Raw genomic sequence first — 17485 nt, 5'->3', positions numbered from 1 at the left:
AGCCACGTAGACCGGGGCCGTGCGTGCCGTGCAGGATCTGGGCTCCGCTGCCCTCTTCACGTGGTCACCTAGAGGTGCAGCTGCCCAGCGGGCTCAGGGCTCAGATGGGCTCCTGTCTGGGCCACAGGCGGGACTGGGAGAGGGTCTGAAGGCGGGGTGACCGTGGGAGGCCTCTTCCTCTGGCCAAGGTGGTTTCACAGTCTCCCGCATTTAACAACTCGGGGATAGTGAGGGGCCTGACGTGGGGAAAGTATACTTCAGTAAAGCAGGATTTAAAAATGAGTCGAGAGCTTTTATTTTGTAAGCCTTATAAGAAACAATATTGAGTGATAAATATACCATATGAAAGAGAAAAGATTGCCAGGCATGGTGACACAGGCTTATAATCCCAGCACTCGGGAGGCTGAGGCAGGAAGACCACGCATTCAGAGCCAGCCTGGACCGCATACTGAGTGCAGGGACCGCCTGCATTCCATAAAGAGACCCCGTCTCAGAAAAAGAAGGAGTTTAACAATGACCTGTAGTATGATCTAAGTATACACATAAACACATACACATATATACATATACCCTCTGCAGGCCCCGTTGTACACGTGTGAGTGTACACACACATACATGTGCACGTGCACATAGGGTTTGGAAAATACACCAGAAGGACTTCCAAGAAAAGGCACCCAGGATTGCCTCATGGGTAATTTTTGTTTTTGCGCCTTTCTGTATTCCCAAGTTTTCCTTAATGAACACTTTTCTTTTTATAAACAAATTATGTAAGATCAAGCTTATCTTGTTTGTTGTCTTTTTTTCTCTCTCTCCTGGCTATAGCGGGCCTGGGACACGTGGGCTGGCTCCAGGGCAGGGCACTGAAGGCATCCCGGAAGAGGGGAGCCTCCGAGTGGGGGACCGACGCTGGCCATTGGCTTTGGTCCCCTCTGGATCTCTCCGCAGTGTGGCCTGCTCTCTGGGTGCGGCCAGCTGTGGGCTCTCAGAGCAGAAGGAGGGACCCTGTGGGTGTGGCAGGCGACCATCCTCTGTGGGCCACCGGGCCTGGGGCCCCGTCTTATGTGTGTCCACTGCAGGCCTGGGCTCCGGTTCCTGCCTCTTGGACTGTGTGCCAGTGACCCTGTGCAGGCTGTGAGCTCAGGGCTCTTGTTTACCACCAATCCTTGTCCAAATTGGGGGAAACTGAGGCTCAGGAGAAGTAACTTGTGCCCAGTCACCACAGGCTAGGGACTTGACCCCAGACTGGACTTGCCTTGCCCTCCAACCTCAGTCCACAGAGGCCTGGCTCCCAGCAGCTGAGCAGCCCAGCGTGGGGCTGTGGACCGGAGCTGTTTTCCTGGCCAGTTGGACCAGCAGCCTGGCTGGGCTCCCGCCTCCCATGATCTCCACCCCCCGACAGCGGTCCCCACCCTGCCAGGCCCCAGCCGGCTTCACCAGGGTGCCAGGGTGTCACGGGGAGGCCTGACTGCTTCAGATCTTTTACCCACCTTGACGGACTGAGCAGATTCCGCAACAGCCTGTGGGAATTAAAATAAGAGCCTGGAACTGTTAAAAATAATTTGTTTTTAAACAAGTCCCGCATGAGAAAGCGGAGGCACAGAAGGTTAGGACGGGGTGTGATGTGAAGCTTTTGTCCCTGGTACTTTCATACCGCAAATGTCACACTTTGCAGTCCTGGAGGACAGGTGGCCTCAGCTTAGTCCACGTGTGTGGTGTGTGTGTGTGTGTGTGTGTGTGTGTGTGTGTGTGTGGTATTGGGGATTGAACCCAGGGCCTTTGCACTGAACTACACCCTCAGGCCTTAATTTTTATTTTGAGACAGGGTCTCACTCAGTCACTAAGTTGGTCAGGCTGGGCTCTAATTTTTGATCCTCCTGCTTCAGCCTCCCACAGTTCTGGGATTACAGACCTGTGCTGCCAGCCCTTGCTACATGTATCTGTTCATTTGTAAGTATAATTCACTTTTAGCTGATACACAAAACATAAAATTGTGTATTTTTATAGGCTGCTATGTGATGTTTCCAGAATTGCATACCTTGTATAAGTTTATACCAGGTTAAAGATCCCTTTACTGTTACTTTAGGAGGAAAACAGCCCTTTCTTCCAGCTTCGGGAAACACTCGGAACGCCAGCAGCCCCACTCCCGTGTGGGCCGCACACGGAACTTCCTGTCACCACGACCTGCCCTGGGTCAGCTCTGCTCCGAGTCTGTAGCCGTAAAGAAATTCTCAAAGTTGTGCTGCTTGCTGGGCGAGTCCCAGAGTGTGTGGACCTGGGGCCCAGCGTCCTCCCAGATGAGAACTCAGGGCACAGGGGCCACTCCTGCTCCCCAGATTGCGCTATCGTCCCAGCTTCCAGCCTCTTAAACACTGAGGTCTTCAACTGAAAGGTTGTTTATTCTGGTTGCTTAGGGTCTGGATTTCCATATGCAGAGTTTAGGAAAAGAAACACACAAGTCACAGGCATTTACCTCCGTTCCGCAGGACAGCGTGAGCCACAGCCAAGGTCAGGGTCAGCTACACAGTGTGCAGAGCCCAAGACAAGATAGCAGTGCTGGCCTGAGCCCAGCAGCAGGGGAGGCCGAGGCAGAGGGCTGGAAAGTTCCAGCCCTGCGGGGGTGGTGTGGCCACCCTGAGATCCTGTCTCATTGTAAAACAGACAAATGCATTGGGGTATGCAGCTCCGTGCAAAGGCCCTGGGTTCAATGCCTAGTACACACACACACACACACACACACGCACACACACACACGCACACACGCAAGAAAGGAGGGAAAGAAAGATAGAAACTTGAAGCTGGAGGCCAGCCAAGCAGCGGGAGTGGGTCCTTTTGCGTATGTGGCACTTGGGAGGCTGAGGCAGGAGGATCATGAGTTTGAGTCCCACCTGGGCAATTTAGACCCTGCCTTAAAAATAAAAAATAATGAATAAAAAGGGCTGGGTGTGTAGCCTAAGGTGAAGGCCTGGGATCACCGGCCCAGTAAGAAAGGGAAAAAAAACTGAAACAGAGAGCCCAGTCTTGTTACCATGGAAACACAGTAAGAAGCTTTGCCCCATGCACCCTGGGAGAGGGTGAATTCCACCCCTGGAGCCCCTGGGGGACACTGGGGACACAATGCCAGCCTGCAGATGCTGAGCACCTGACCCCGGCCTGGCACCCCAACTGGCCCCTCTGCTGGGCCGTGCGCTGGGGTTGCCGGAGGGGGGCAGCAGCAGTGCTGCGGTGAGGTGCCCACTGTCGCCTCCATCTGCCCCGACTGCCCCCGGCACCCTTGGGAGTGGGCCCGGTGGACCCAAAGGTGTCCTCGGGATTGGGCTGTCACATCTCAGGGGCCGGGCAGGGGCTGTCCGGAATGGGGTGTTCTTTCTCATTTACAGCTTAAGAAAAAAACCCAACAAAACTGCTTGCCTGCCTGCGAGAGCGCGAGAGCACGGTGGAGTTTGGGGCTCCGGGCCTCTCCCGGTGGCCCTCTTTCCCTGGCTTCTTCCTCCCTCTCTCCGTTTGTTGCCAAGTTCAGACGTCCTGCTGAAACCCAGCCCAGCGTCAGTGCAGCCCGGAAACTTCCAGCTCAGAGACTGTGCACAAAGTTGGGGTGGCCAGGCCTGGGTGACAGCCCGGCAGCCTGGGGACAGTCTGCAGCCGGCCATGAACTTGACCCCGCGGAGATGACCAGGTGAGCAGTGGCCGGCAGCGGCGGGTCGCCAGGCCGCTCTGCAGGGTGGGCAGCGCCCCAGGGTGGCCGCCTGCAGCGCAGCTGCGCCCCGCCCCGCCCCACGCCCTCCCGGCTGGTCGGGAACAAAGGCCGGGAAGTTGGGGAGGGAATCTTTCCCGACATCTCCCTCCCGGGGCTCAGCTGCGCAGCCAGGGCTCTTAAAGGGGAAAAATCACGCGGGGTCCCTCAGCTTCTCCGTGCGGCCCTGCCCGCGCCCTGTGCTCAGGTGCCACCCTCCAAGGCCCGGGGGCTCTGCACCCAGCCAGGACTGGGGCTTGGGACTGCAGCCTGCGTCCCCATCAGCGCTGCGAGAGGAACTGGGGGTCTGGGCTTTGTTCCCTGCTCCAGCCTGAGTGCAGTCCGTGGCCACCCTGGGTGCCACTGCCACCACCCTGCCTGCTCTGCATGGGGCAGCCGTGTGCCAGGGGCATGGCGGGGGCGAGGGACCCACAGCAGCTGTGGACAGAGGCCCCTAAGGTCCCAGGCCCCCTGGGGAATCGTGTGGGGCATCTGCTGCTCCCCCACCCCAGCCTGGTCCCCCTCTGAACTTAACCAGGGCCCTAAGCCACCGCAGGCCTCGCTCCCAGCCTCCAGGGAGCACCTGCACCTTCTGGGCCACCCCAGGCCACACGATACCCAGAGTCCTCTGCGGTGAGATTCCCAGGGCTGCGGGGCCCTGGATACCAGGGCAGTGGCTGTGCCCTGCTCCCAAGCAGCTGGCATGTGATAGAGGAAAGTGATCCTGAACTGGAACCTTGCCCTTGGCCCCGGTATTGAAAGCCTGGGCGTAGTGGTGACCAGCAGGGTCAGCTCTGCCTGGGGCAAGACAGGCCTAGTGAGCTGATCTTGCCTCTTAGCCTCAGTTTACCTTCTTGTCAAACGGGTCGTTAGCTGTTGTGCCTCAGATGTGTTGCTGGGGGGTCGGGAGCAATCCTCATGGACTCGGCGTTCGAAGCACACAGTTGGCGTAGCTGCTGTGCTCCCGGGCCGGACGGGCCGCTCCTGCCTTCTCCAGCCCTGTCTCCGAATCTTCCCTCCACTCTCAGTGGCTGGTGTGTCTCCTCTTCCCTCCGAGCTCGTTTCTCGTGCCCACATCCTGCTCTGAGCACTGGGGACTGAGAAGCCTCTGCAGCCGCTGGACACCCCGTGCACTGGTGGCTCCAGAGCCCACGTGGTGCTGCATGCTTATAATCCCAGCACCAAGAGGCTGAGGCAGGAGGATCACAAGGTTTTTTTGTTTTTTGTTTCCTGTTGCTGAGATCTGAACCGTGGTGGCACAGGTGCTAGAGAAGTGTCCTAGCACTGAGCTACATCCCTGGTCTTGAGGACGATCACAAGTTCAAGCCCAGCCTGGACAGTTTAAGTAATATAGTGAGGCCATGTCTCAAATCTTTAAAAACAAAAAAATAGATTTTGCAAAGGGCCAGGAAATGTAGCTCAGGGGAAGGCCCGGGATTAAACCACCAGTGTTGGGCAGGGAGAGAAGCATTAGTCAGGGTGTCCGGCAGACCTCCCATCTGGGAAGGGGGCCCCTGCACAGCACTGCTGCCCTGGCTGCTCAGTCTGTTGAATGCCACCCGGGACGGGGAGCTCCCTGCAGCTCTGGTGGGGATGTGCAGGAGCTGCGGGCTGAAGGAACCCTCCCGAGCCTTCGTCGGCAGGAGACGGCTGTCCTGTGGGCCAGGGGCTCCAGGTCTGATGTCTGGTTTTCCCTGGGGAAACATGGGGACTTGGCAGAGGTGCAGGTTTTAGTCTCCAGAAAGAGCACCGCAAATGGTCGGTATGTGCGAGTCTACAAAACAGAACCCTCTTCTCCTGCAGCGCGTCCAGCACCCCAGGGTTGAGCTAGCCAGCCTGCCCGCCCGCCTCCTTCTGAACCCGACTGCGCACTTGGGCTTTGGTTTGCTGGGCCTGCGCCCTCATGTCTCTAAGTCTGAACACTTGGACAAAATATGAGAAGAGAAGGGGCTAGTGAGGCCAGATAAACGGGACCCTGGCAGAAGCTGGCAACATGGAGCCGGGCAGTGTCAGAGCCTCGCCGTCCATTGCTGGCCAGCACAAGGTGGCGACATGTGGCCCTGCTGAAAGCGACCTGTCTTTTTTGTTCTGTTTTTTCTTTTAATCAGTATCTGGGCCTCTGGTTACTGTAGATCATTTTTCCTTCTGAGCAGTTCACTGAATATTTGATCGTCACGCTTTGCCTGTGTCAGGAGGCTCTGAGGGGCAAAGCAGTTTTACTGGCAAGTGAAAGTCCTGCTGGGTGAATCTTCTTAACCAATCCTGTTTTAGGTTTGTATTTTTGTGAGTCCCTGTTTGCAGTACTTAACGATGACACTTACGGGGTCAGCTGGTCACCGCGTGGTACCCTGGTCCCCTGTGCATACCCTCCGTCCATCTCTTGGTCCCTCCCAGTTTGCAAAAGATCAATCTCTCTGTTTCCCATCATCCACCTTCTGTTCTGCTCTTTGGTTTATTTACTGGGCGCCAGGCTCCTCCTGCATTTTTCCATGTCCTCTCCTGCCAACGCCATGAAGGCTGCTGTCTCCTAAGCTGGTGGACCCAGGCCTTCCCGTCCTGGGGTCATCTCAGAAGACCTGCCTTGCCCAGGTGCCCGAGCTGCAGTCTTTGGTAGGTGGCCATGCCGATGGCCTGGCATCTGCCACCGGCACTGCACAGACAAAGCCCGGCTCCATGAGCAGAGGTCCTGGCCCCGGCCCAACGCGCGGACACCAGAGGTTCTGTGCCTTTGGCATAAGGAGGACAGCACAGAAAACAGCCCCTGTCCCACCACCCTATGGATAGGGCCCACGGGTGGCCAGATAGGCCGCCCAGCTCACTCGCCCGTCCGGCTGGAGCTGGAAAGATGGAGCTGTGGTGTTGGAAGGATGTAGCCTTTAGCATGGTGCCCACTCCAGGGCAAGGGTTCCTAGATGGCCAGGAGGAGGAGGAGGAGGAGGAGGAGGAGGAGGAGGAGAAGGGGAAGGGGGGGAAGGTGGGGGAGGGGGAGGGGAAGGTGGGGGAGGGAGGGGGAGAAGCGGATCCCCAGGAAGTGATCTTAGAATCCTGGCAGAGGAGTGTCAGTCTGCCCGGCTGAAGGCCCTGAGTGGGGGGACAAGGCACGCTCATCCACGGCCCCCCGGGTCCAGCAGGTGAGTGCCACATGGCCGCGTCCCCTGGGCACACTGGGGTGGAGGAGGGGACTTTAGTGTCCCGGGCTGCCTAACAGCCTCCCACTGACATGTGGCTGGCACCACAAAGTTTACTTATTATCTTTTCCCACATGGCGCTGGGGAAGGTGTGCAGGGCTCTGCCCATGCTGAGCTAAGCCAGGCCAACGACCTGCACCCCCGCGCCATCTTGGGCAGTCTAAAGTTTCAGGTGGCCGAAAGGGGTCTCTCCGGGATAGCGCCAAGCTGAGGGCAGGGCTGGTTCCTTCTGAGGCTCTGGTTCAGGGGCCTCCTGAGTCCCTGGGCCCTGGTCCCCTCGTCTGTCTCTGACCGCAGCTGGAGCTGGTTCTCTGGTTTGCAGGGTGACCAGTTCCTTGGGCCAACGGGATAATCCCAATGCCCACGCCTTTGACTTGGGCTCCTTCTGACCACAAAGAAACGCGGTCCGCACTACCTCAAGAGGGTGACACCCAGAGACCCGGGACCTGACCCTTCCCTGAGACAAGCCTGGAAGAGATGCCACCTCCCTCCCGCTTTGAGTCCGGAGCTTGAGCTTGATTGTACCTGGGAAGGTCAGGGAAACTGAGGCCCTGGGTCCCCCTGTGTGTGTGCCTCTTCCCCGGCTGTGATGCACTTCTGGGGGGCCCTCCCAGGCCCTGGTGATGCAAAGGCTCCTTCCCCGTCATACAAGTGAGGACTCTGAGGGCTGCAGAGGAGGGCACGTGTGCTGGGCTGTCCCATGGACAGAGGGCCTGGCCCCGGGCCTGGCAAAGCCCTGTGGGTGGGCCTCTGCCCTCAGGATGATCGCTCCTCCGGGCAGAGGTCGGGGAACAGCGCGGGTTGATTCATTTCCCAGGACATGCAGCTACCTGGAGGAGCCAACAGCCCTGGCCCTGTGGGGGGCTGTGGGGTGATCTGGAACAAGGCCGGGATGCCGTGGTTAAGGTGAAGACTTTCTCCAACACCAGGCAGGGCCGTTCTGAGTTGGAATCCTGGGCCACTGTTCTGCAAGAGCTTTGGCACGTTGCCAGCCTTGCCATGCCTGCACCTCCCCACCTGCAGAAGAGGGGCACCAGTAACGTTAGGGGACCCCCAAGAGGCTCCAGAGCCCTCCCCTCAGTGCAACTCTGTGACTCAATGGCTTCAGGCTGATTCCTCAGCAACTTGCCGGATACCCTGGCCCAAGCTGGACTTGATCTCTGGCTGAGGTGCTTCCTGTCAGAGGCCCCTCCTTGCTTGGCACAGGGAGGGCATACATCTGGTCCCTTCCCATTTCACAGGCAGGTATACTGAGGCCCAGAGAGGCCAGGTGCCTTGCCTAAGCCTGTCCAGCTGGCAAGGACAGGGCTGAACCATGGTGACGTGGGACCCCAACCCCATGGCCTTTGCTTCTCCCCAGAGGGCCAACTGTTCTCTGGGACAGAGGGCTCTAGGGCCAGCTTTGGGGGAGAAGCTTGTGGGAGTTGAGTGGAGGTGGAGGTGTGCACGCGTGATGGGGGACAGAGCTGTCCCTGCTGCAACTGTCCCCGTGGGCACTCCCGGGGGCCCTCTGAATAGGGACCGAAGGGAAACGTCCAGTGCCAGCCTGTGGAGCTGGAAGGGCCCGTGGCACAGGAAGGTGGCCGAGGCAGGCACGCGGGGCAGACTCCGCCAAGGACACTGCCAGCGTCCCCTCCGAGCCTCCGTGGCGGTGCCCCGCTGGAGCCTGGCATGGGAGGAGTTAAGCCGAAGCGGGCACCTTGGCACGCCGCGCTGGCCACAGTGTCCAGCTCCCCACCCCCACGCTTTTCTTCCTTTTTGCCTTTATTCTTCTTAATTAATCATATGCTGCTGCCCAATTTAAATATGGAAATGCCCAGGCCGAGGCGACACAATTATTCATGAGGCCGGGCGGGCCGTCCGGGGCTCGCGGGCTACGGGCCGCGTCGTGGCATCGCTTCCTTTCTGCTGTGTGTGAAATTATGTGCACAAAAGGCGCCTCCTTATCTGGGTGTGTGAACTAAATAAATAAATAAGGGCTTTTGTTTGTTTGCCGGCTCCGCACATGACTGTTTTGACTAAACTGCTTGCGTTGTCTGCGCCTTTATGGGGCTCAGGAGACCGGGAGGCAGGGGGCCCGGCCGGCCCAGAGGCTGGGGGCGGCCGCCGGGCACCTGGGGCCCACTCCCGCCCTTGGCACCGGCCTCGCCCCCGCACCCCCCAGCACACCCTCGCCTGAAAGTTCGCCCTGCCCGGGCTGGGCTCCCAGGCAGCCTGGCACCGTGCCAGGCTCGCCGCCGAGCGCAGGCAGCGGGGTGGGGCGAGCAGCAGAGGCGCAGAGGACGTGGCCGGGCGCCCTGGGCACGAGCAGGACCCGAGGCCAGGGACCGGGGCCCAGAAGGTGAGGACGCCCCAGGTGGGCACAGGGTGGGCCATCGGCGGGCAGCAGGCGGTCGGCCGGGCTGGGAGCGGGCCTCGAGGGGGAGCAGCCTGGTGGAGGAGGCAGGCACAAAGGAGGGCAGTGCCAGGCAGCCGGCACGGGCAGTGCCGCCACCACCCCGGCCGCTGGCCCGGCCTGGGCTCCGCGGGGGACGCGCGTGCACGGGGGTGGGGTGGGCCCCGCCGCAGCGGCAGGCAGACACGGAGCCAGCCGGAGCCCAGGCAGGGCCGGCCGCGGGCTCAGCACAGCACGGCAAGCCACAGCGCGGGGAAGAAAGGGGCAGGCAGGGCAGGCGGGGCCGGGCTGTCAAGGAGAAAAACATCCCAAGGCCTGCAAATTGCTGCTCTCAGCTTCCCCCTCCTCCTCCTGCCTGGGGAAAAAAAAGCAGAGCTTCCTCCGGAGGCGGATGCAAGAGGATGCAGAATTTTAACCATCTCCTGCACCTTCCCGAGCGGGCCGGGCCCAGGCCTGGGGGGCCCGCCCAGGCACACGGGGACCAGCCTGCTCAGGGCGTCGCTGCAAATCTAGGCGTCCTGTGTGCAGCCCTGGCCACCGTCCTGGGCCCACAGCCCTGAGCAGGACTGCGTGGAGGGGGTCGTGCACGCAGCACCCACGCAGGCCCCGTGCGTCACGGGCTGTGGCGCGGTGCCAGTTGCTGCCATGTTATGGCGCCTGCTTGCTGGGCTGCCCTCTTCCGGGTCGAAGGTGGCCCCCCCCCCCCACTCAGGGGCATGGACGGGCGCTGGGGGAGCCTCTGTTCACTGCAGCCTGTCCTGACTTTCTCCTGACCGATTTTTGTGTTTTAAAAATAACGCAGGGTGCTCCCAAGTGCTTGGGAGGGAACGCGGAGTTCCCTGTGCACTCAGCGAGAGGCTTCTGAGCGAGGAGGGCGGCGCCAGCCGAGGGCAGGCCGGCCCGCATGCAGAGGGGAAGCGGCCACAGCTGGGAATGTGGGGACTCGGGGACCATGCCCAGGTCCTGTGCCACCAAGCACAGTGCTGAGGGCCCACAGGATGTTTCCAAGTTAATTTCTTCTATAATCAGAAAGAAAAATGGCTATAAAAATAATGGATCTATAGTAATGAATTCAGCCTAGGTTATATTGGTCTTTAATCCAATGCAGTCATAAATTATAATTTTTCATATTTATGGAGGAAGGGCAAAAGAGTGCTGGGTCCATGAAAACCAGACCAGGACTTGAGCTGGTCCTGTTCGTCCTGGGCCCAGGGTCAGCAGTCTGGCTCCAGGGCCCCTCTAGGACCATCATGGGGCTCTGTGACTCTGGCTTTCAAAAGCTGGCAGGACGGGGGCCCTGCCTGGCGTGGAGGGGACCGGGGCTGGCGGTTGTATATTGCGTATGTGTGTGCAGGCCTGGCTGGTGTGCATCCGTGTGTGTTTTGCCACGACTTCTAGACAGCACATGTGCAAGTCCTGATCCTCAAAACGGGCAGATACAGGGCTGGCTCATGGCACAGTGGTGCTGTGCTTGGATGAGAGGCCACTGTCTGCCTGCAAGCAAGCGAGGGACCTTGGGACCCGGTCACGGCCCCGGTACCCACAGCACAGCCCCACCACATCCGGTGGGAACAGCAGGCCAGCCAGACACGGCCACCTCTGTGCCTGAGTGTCCCAAGAGGTGGGAATTGCTGTGGTAATCACGCTCATCTGCTCTAATACGGTGCATCTCACACAGTGCGGTTCACACGGGATGACCCGGGCACCTCCTCCACTGCTTGTGCAAAACCCCAAGTGTGCTGAACACAACCATCTTAGCTCGGACTCTCTGGGGACGCACAGCCCCGGCCTGGGCAGTGCAGGCTCAGCAGGTCCCTGTGCTGCTGCCCACCCTCCCCCTCCCGCACCGTCCCAAGTTGGGAGACTGGTTTTCTGCTTTGATTTGCTTTTCTTTCTTTCTGTCCTTCCTTCTTTCTTTCTTTCTCCTCCCTCCACCCCTTTTTCTTTTGCTGCTGGCCTTCTTGGCTGTGGGAAGGACGCGTCTATGGTTTGCCAGGCCCCCAGCCCAGCAGCCCTGGAGCGGGCAGGATGGGTGTTGGGCTGCCCATCCTAGTGCGGGGAGGGGGGCTGCTGGAGAGGGCTCTTCGCCTGTGTCCCAGACGCCAGGGGACTATACAAAGGGCTGGCTTCAGGCTCACAATAGTGGGGCGGTTAGTCACAGTGCCAGGGCAGCGGGCAGGCAGACAGAGCCCCCTGTGTTTGTGCCTGTCGGGCTGGGCCCTGCAGCCCCCCGTTCCCTTGCCTGGGTTCCATCCCAGCCCTGCCTGTGGGGTTGTGTGTGCGCCGCACCCTGCTCCCTGGATTAACCCCCTGCTGCCTGCTGTCTACCTGCCACCCGGTGGGCACATTCTTACCAGGCTCTGGGGCCACATCCGCCGCCCTCTTGGGAGCCGGGCTCGGGCCTGTGTGACTTCATCAGCCTCTCCCAGGAGGCGGCTTTGGCACGGCCCGGTCACCGTGGCCCAGCAGCGTCTGGAGCCCGGGCAGAGGTTTCCCTGGTAGAGGGCATAGCGGGCTGCCCCCGCTCAGAGCAATCGCCAGCATTGGAAAGTACCCGCCGCTCTAAGATGGCATTTCTGCAAACAATGAACAGCTAAAACTGTGAAAAATGAGGGAACAGCCTTGGAGCTGCTGCCTGTGACCGCCCTGTCTTAAAGCGAACAGACTGATATAAATATTTTAATCTGGCACATAGATAGATGGGTAAGATAAGAATAAATTAGTTATGACCCAGCCCTGTCTGGAGAATCCCTGAAAGCAACATTTGCTATTAACCTCAGCGTTTGCTCTTAGTAATTACAATTAAAATCTCTCCTTCTAAGCTGCCAGTATGGCCCCCGAGACAGGATTAGCGTTTTGTTGTGAGTTGACAGTTAAATTATTGACACTTGGAGAAGATGCTCCCCCAGGTATGAAGTCCAGATAGCAGTCTCTCGCTCATTTTTAATATAAAAATTATCTCAGCGATTCCGCTTTTCTTTGCTGAGTTACAGTGGCATGTGTTTTTATTTTAGAAAGCAGGGGTATTTTGCCTACATGAAGAGAGGAAGAAGGATACGAGGTCTTTTGCAAATATGCCCATCGACTTCTCGCTGACAAACCCAAGCGCCAGACGTTTTCCGTGGAGGACATAAATGTGTCCGATTTAGGACTCTTACCTGTTGATTGTTTTCTGTACTCATTGCCTTTGTGATTTAATCCCTGCCTGGTGCTCCAGCCGTCTCCGGCATGGGAAAAGCCTTGATCTCTTCAAGTCCCCCTGGACACTGGGACCTCAGGGTTACAGTCAGGGGGCACCGCGACCCGGCCGGCAGCTCTGGGGACAGAACGGGTCCGAGCGTGTGTGCAGCAGACAGCTCGCCTCCCTCTGCCCCCAGAAAGGAGGCGATGGGAGACATATGCTCGGAGCACATCATGTTGTTCTGGTTTATTTTAAGCCCGTGAGGATGGGTTCAGCACAAAGAGGGGTATATCTTGCCTGCATTCTGAGAGCCACTGGGTTTTCATGCTGGAGTACTTTTTTTTTTTTAGTCCAAATTTAGAAATTGCCTTTTAGAGAGGAAAGCAGCGTGCTGGTTCGCCTTTTAGCCCAGTTTTAAAGAAAGATACTTAGGATGAAAAATAAAAGAAATTCGGTTTGCAGATTGGTCCCTACTCCTGCTGTGCAGGGCTTGGAGGTGACCCACTCTTCACCCCAGGGGTAAGAACGGGGTGTGCCCAGTGGCAAGTGGCCTTGTGGAGAGAGCGTCCCCTCGAGTCCTGCTCCTCCTGGGCACTTTTTTCCTTCCAAGGTGGGGGAGGCATTTACCTCTAAGGCCATTGTGTACAAGATTCCCCACCTGGCTGAGACACTGTCTCCTCCCCAGGGCCAGCTCCCCGCACAAGGCCATGCTTCAGGGTGCCCCTGCTGCAATGAGGGGACCCATATGAATGCATTATGCTGAAGCACACCCTGCAGAATTACTGCCCATCCCAGTCCCTCCGAGGCTGAGGGCGCCCCTCTTAGCACTGGGGACAACCTTGGGAACAACAGGAAGCCCACTGGACCCCCAGGGAAAATGGCCTGGAAGCTGCTACAGGGAGAGCTGACCCAGGAGACCACAGCCGTGGAACCTGCCCTGTTCCAAACCTCAGCTTCCCAGCTTCAAAGGAGGACAGTGCCCGGCCTCGCCCACCTCGGCCGAGGGCCGCAGCCCGGAGCACAGCAGCAGCCGGTGTCTGCCTGGCAGCGCTGCCTGGTTTCATTTTCTGTTTTGAAGAGCTGCTGTGCAGGGCAAGGCGCTGGGGACACGGGAGGCACTGCTGTCCTCCCAGTAGCTCTCCCGGCCGCTCAGGCTGATGGATGACCCCATTTCTCTTTGACTCCTGAGCCTTCTTATCTGAGCTGTATCTGTCCTGCAGCACAGAGACACACCAGTAACTCAGTCCTGTTCTGACCATGGAAGCAGGGCTGCTCAGGGTAGGAAATTTGGAACATACTAAAAGGTGCACGTTTGGGGAGGAGAGTTCAATCCTCCACAAGCAGGCAGCTCTGGCCACGGCTCCCCGGCTTCCTTCTCCACGATCCTGGCAGCATTCTTTGGAGGGTAACACCACCGTGCTTTTCTGCCTCGGTCCCCTGGTCCCCTCTGTGCTTCTCTTTGTCAGAGGTAGTGGTAGCTCCTCTTCCAGGGCTCTGGCCTGACATGCTCAGTGACCAGGCCTGGGCTCCCTTGGTAGCAGTCTGCTGTCCTTGGGGTTCTGGGAGCTCAGATGGGACAGGCCAGCCACACGCAGAGCCAGACTGTCAGTGGGCTGCGGGCATGGGCAAGGGGCGCGGGGCCATGAGAGCCACAGCGGTGGGAGAGATAAGCGGGCAGGACAGGGGAGGAAGGGGAGGGCAGGCGGGCCACCGAGAAAGCACAGAGAGCCCGCAGCGTGGGTTGGTGGCCAAAAGCATTCGGGTGGCTTGGGTCCTCAGCAAAGAAAGACAGCGCTTCTCAGACAAACGCCACGGGTCAGGCTGCTGAGCGCTGTCCAGTGCATCAGCCTCTGACCTTGACCGAAGCCCCCCAAGGAGTGCAAGTCCCAGGAGTGAACGCCAAGTGGCTTGCGGGGCAGTACCCCAGGGCAGAGTCCTCGGATGCCAGGTCACAATCCCAAATCCACCTCGGCCAACCCCACGCGCTGGCATGCAAACATTCCACACAACCAGGCTCGAGGCAGGGAAACCAACCAACAGATTTCCTGTTGCTTCCCAGAGCCACTGCGGTCCCAAAGGAATTCACAAGTGCCAGGTTCCCATGGGACAGAACACATGGAACCCACAGGTCAGCCTTCGCCCTTTAGAGTGACGCGGTGGCCTCGACGACCTCATGGCAGGTCGAGAGAGGTTCCCTGTAACTCACCACACAGTGGGCTAGAGTCTTAGAGTCTTAGGTACAGGAGAGAAGTATCAGCGAGAAACAGAGCAGGGGACACAGTGATACACTCAGAATGAAATAATGGCATTTGTGTCACCCCAGAAATACCATTGACAGAGTTTGTAACGAGCAGGGGAGGTGTAGATACAATAGTTCTCCACGATTGTCAGCCTGTGTTCCCTGGACAGCAGACGAGGAGGAAACATCACAAAATACTATTTCTGGGGAACGGCGCGGAGGTGAATTTCCCCCTTTACGCACTTTATAGCTAGGCTATGTATTTTTCTGCTTATTTCTGAAGTTATCTATATCTTAGATATTGCTGTTCAGAGTTTGTCATGAAAGTGGTTTACAGGTCAGATTTCCTGTTCTTTACTTACATACATGGGATTTTTATAACCAGGGGAAAAAGTCGTTTTGGAAGGCTCGTGAGTAGAAATACAGATGCACGCATGTGTCCTTGCCGTTGTGGGAGACAGAGACAAGGCAGAGGAATATTCGTTAGAACGACACGCATGTGTAGTGAGTAAATATCATTTGTTTTTCTATAAAGAGGTGCGGCACTGGTAGCTTGCTAACCGCGTTCTGCTGGGGTCTGTGATCAAACGTCTATCTGCACACAACCATGGGCGTTAACATCTCGGTTAAGACTGTATGTGGGTTTAAAAAGTGTTTTGTCCCCTACACGATAGCAGGGGACAGAGGACCTTCTCCTTGGACAGAGGGGAGCGCCTGACTGCCGAGCTGCCGTTCTGTGCGCCCGTGTGGCGTGGAAGGAAATTTAAGAGACTGTATGTTCACCCCGAGACGCCTGGAGATCCTGAATCCATAGCGGCCGATAAACTGTGGTCTCTGGATGGAAGGCTTCGTGGTTAGTACTCACCATTTGCCTTCTTAAAAAAGAAAGGAAACGTAATTATTTTCTTTAGCTTTTGCTTCCAAGAGCTTCTGTCTCTCCGAAACGTCTCCTCTGGCTCAGTCACATCTGGGGTGCATCTCTTGGGTTAAGAACAGAGGCCAGAATTTTATTTTTTAAGCCATCGTGCTGCAGGATTTTGTAATGTACAAAAATCTGCCCCCGTTCCCACTAAAATTTGCTTAACTTTCAAGCAACTGTGACCTGCTTATCCCTAAAACAAATGCCCGGGTCCTGCGGGACTGGACAGGGCAGAATTCTTGCAAATGCACGACCAAGGAAGCAAGGCTAGGACGTCCCCCTGGGCTTCAAAGGCTCTGCCGGGCCTCTGGGTGACCTCCGCGCGCGGTGCCAGTGGGCGGCCTGGACAGCTTGCCTCAGTTTCCCCCGCGGCCGGCGAGGCTGCGGCCCGGAGGGCGCGCGTCCTGGGAGGTCTGGGCTGGCTCGCCCCGCCCGCCCGAGGGGCCGCGACCCCCTAATCCGCTTTAGCCGATCTACACCGCGCGCGCGGCCTCCGCTGAGCAAACAGCGCACAAAGCAGCGGCCGCCGGCCCGCGACTCCTGACCCCGGGGTCGCGCCCTTTGTCCGCCCTCCGCGGGGGCCTGGCCGCGGCTAATTGGGGCGCGTGCCGCCGCCGGACCGGGTGAGCGGGCTGGGCGCCGCGTCCACGCGGGCCGCACGGGCCTGCACCTTGGGTGCAGACGGGCCCGAGCCCTGACGTCTCCACCGGTCCAAACTCCGACCCGGACCCGCACCCGGATTCAGGGATCGGACCTGGATTCTGGGCGCAGACGGATGGAGCGATCTGTCCATGTGGACCGGGACCCGGATTCCAGGCCAGGATTCTGCGAGCAGACCTGGGCGTGGGGCCCTGATGTCCATGTGGAACCGAATCCGGACCCAGATCCTGACATCAACACGGAATGACCGACAGAATCCCAGATGCGCCCTCAGACCCGGCCCAGATGGACCCGAACCCTGGACGCAGACTCCAGATGCGGCCAGGACCCCACCTCAAACCAGCCCAGGTTCAGCCCCGGACCGGCTCCAGCCCAGCCAGATTCCTGCTCGGCGGGCTCTCACAGGACTCCAAGCAAAGGCCAGGTCCCGGGCCATTCGGACGCGCCCCATGCAGCGACCCCGGCGCGCCGCGCGCCCCTGCCGGGGCTCCCCGAGCCCCGAGCGCCCACCGCGGTGCGGCGCGAGCGCCTCCGCTGTCCTGGCCGGCGCGCGGCTCCCGTGGTGGAGACGGAGGGATGTTCTTTCGCTGCCCTTTATCCTTGCTGGGAAGCCAGTCAGCCGCTCCCGAAAGCAGATGCAGATTCCCCTGGCCAGGGAATGAAAACCTCAGCCCCTTCCGCAGGCGGCTGCCCGTCCACTGCTCTCCCTTTCCTGGCACCCTGGCCCTGCTGGCATCCCAGGTCACCTGCAGAAGCGTGGGATGCTGAGGCTGTGAAGGACCCAGGCCTTACATTAGGACTGTGACCCTGTCTGCCCTCGGTTACTTTCCCTCAAATGTTGGACAAAGTTACCAGCTTGTAATCAAACAGGGCTGCGGAGGTAGCTCAGTGAATGGGCTCTAAGTCCAGCCCTCAGGCTCCCTCCTCACCTCCAAAAGAAAAAAGAAAAGAAAAACAAGTTGAAGAGGGTTATAATTTTTATCCCAAGAAGCTTCTGAGACTCAGATCTTGTGTTTTTATAACAACCTTAGAAGACATTTTTGCTTGTTATTAGGTCCAAAAAGGAAACAAGCAGAAGACCCCAGGTTCCTTTGCCTTTGAACACCCACTGGACCCTGCCCCTGCCCTGCTGGGTAAGGCTCAGTGACCGGCTTTCAGTTATTTCATCTTACT

The 17485-nt window shown here is 58.4% G+C and overlaps 1 long non-coding RNA gene across 1 annotated transcript; it reads right to left on the bottom strand.

Moving 5' to 3' along the window:
* Positions 1 to 271: 271 nt before the first annotated feature.
* LOC134474866 (uncharacterized) lies at positions 272 to 17154 on the bottom strand. Its single transcript, XR_010045755.1, has 2 exons — positions 11668 to 17154; positions 272 to 7935 (listed from the first exon to the last, which is right to left on the bottom strand). It is a non-coding gene; the product is annotated as an uncharacterized LOC134474866 (long non-coding RNA).
* Positions 17155 to 17485: the final 331 nt, after the last annotated feature.

This window comes from Cavia porcellus, unplaced genomic scaffold, assembly GCF_034190915.1.
Source record: "Cavia porcellus strain 051 isolate PalLab524CR breed Dunkin Hartley unplaced genomic scaffold, mCavPor4.1 scaffold_40, whole genome shotgun sequence".
Lineage (NCBI taxonomy): Eukaryota > Metazoa > Chordata > Mammalia > Rodentia > Caviidae > Cavia > Cavia porcellus.
The sequence above is the reverse complement of the archived record's forward strand: the minus strand, read 5'-3'. Positions and strand labels throughout refer to the sequence as shown.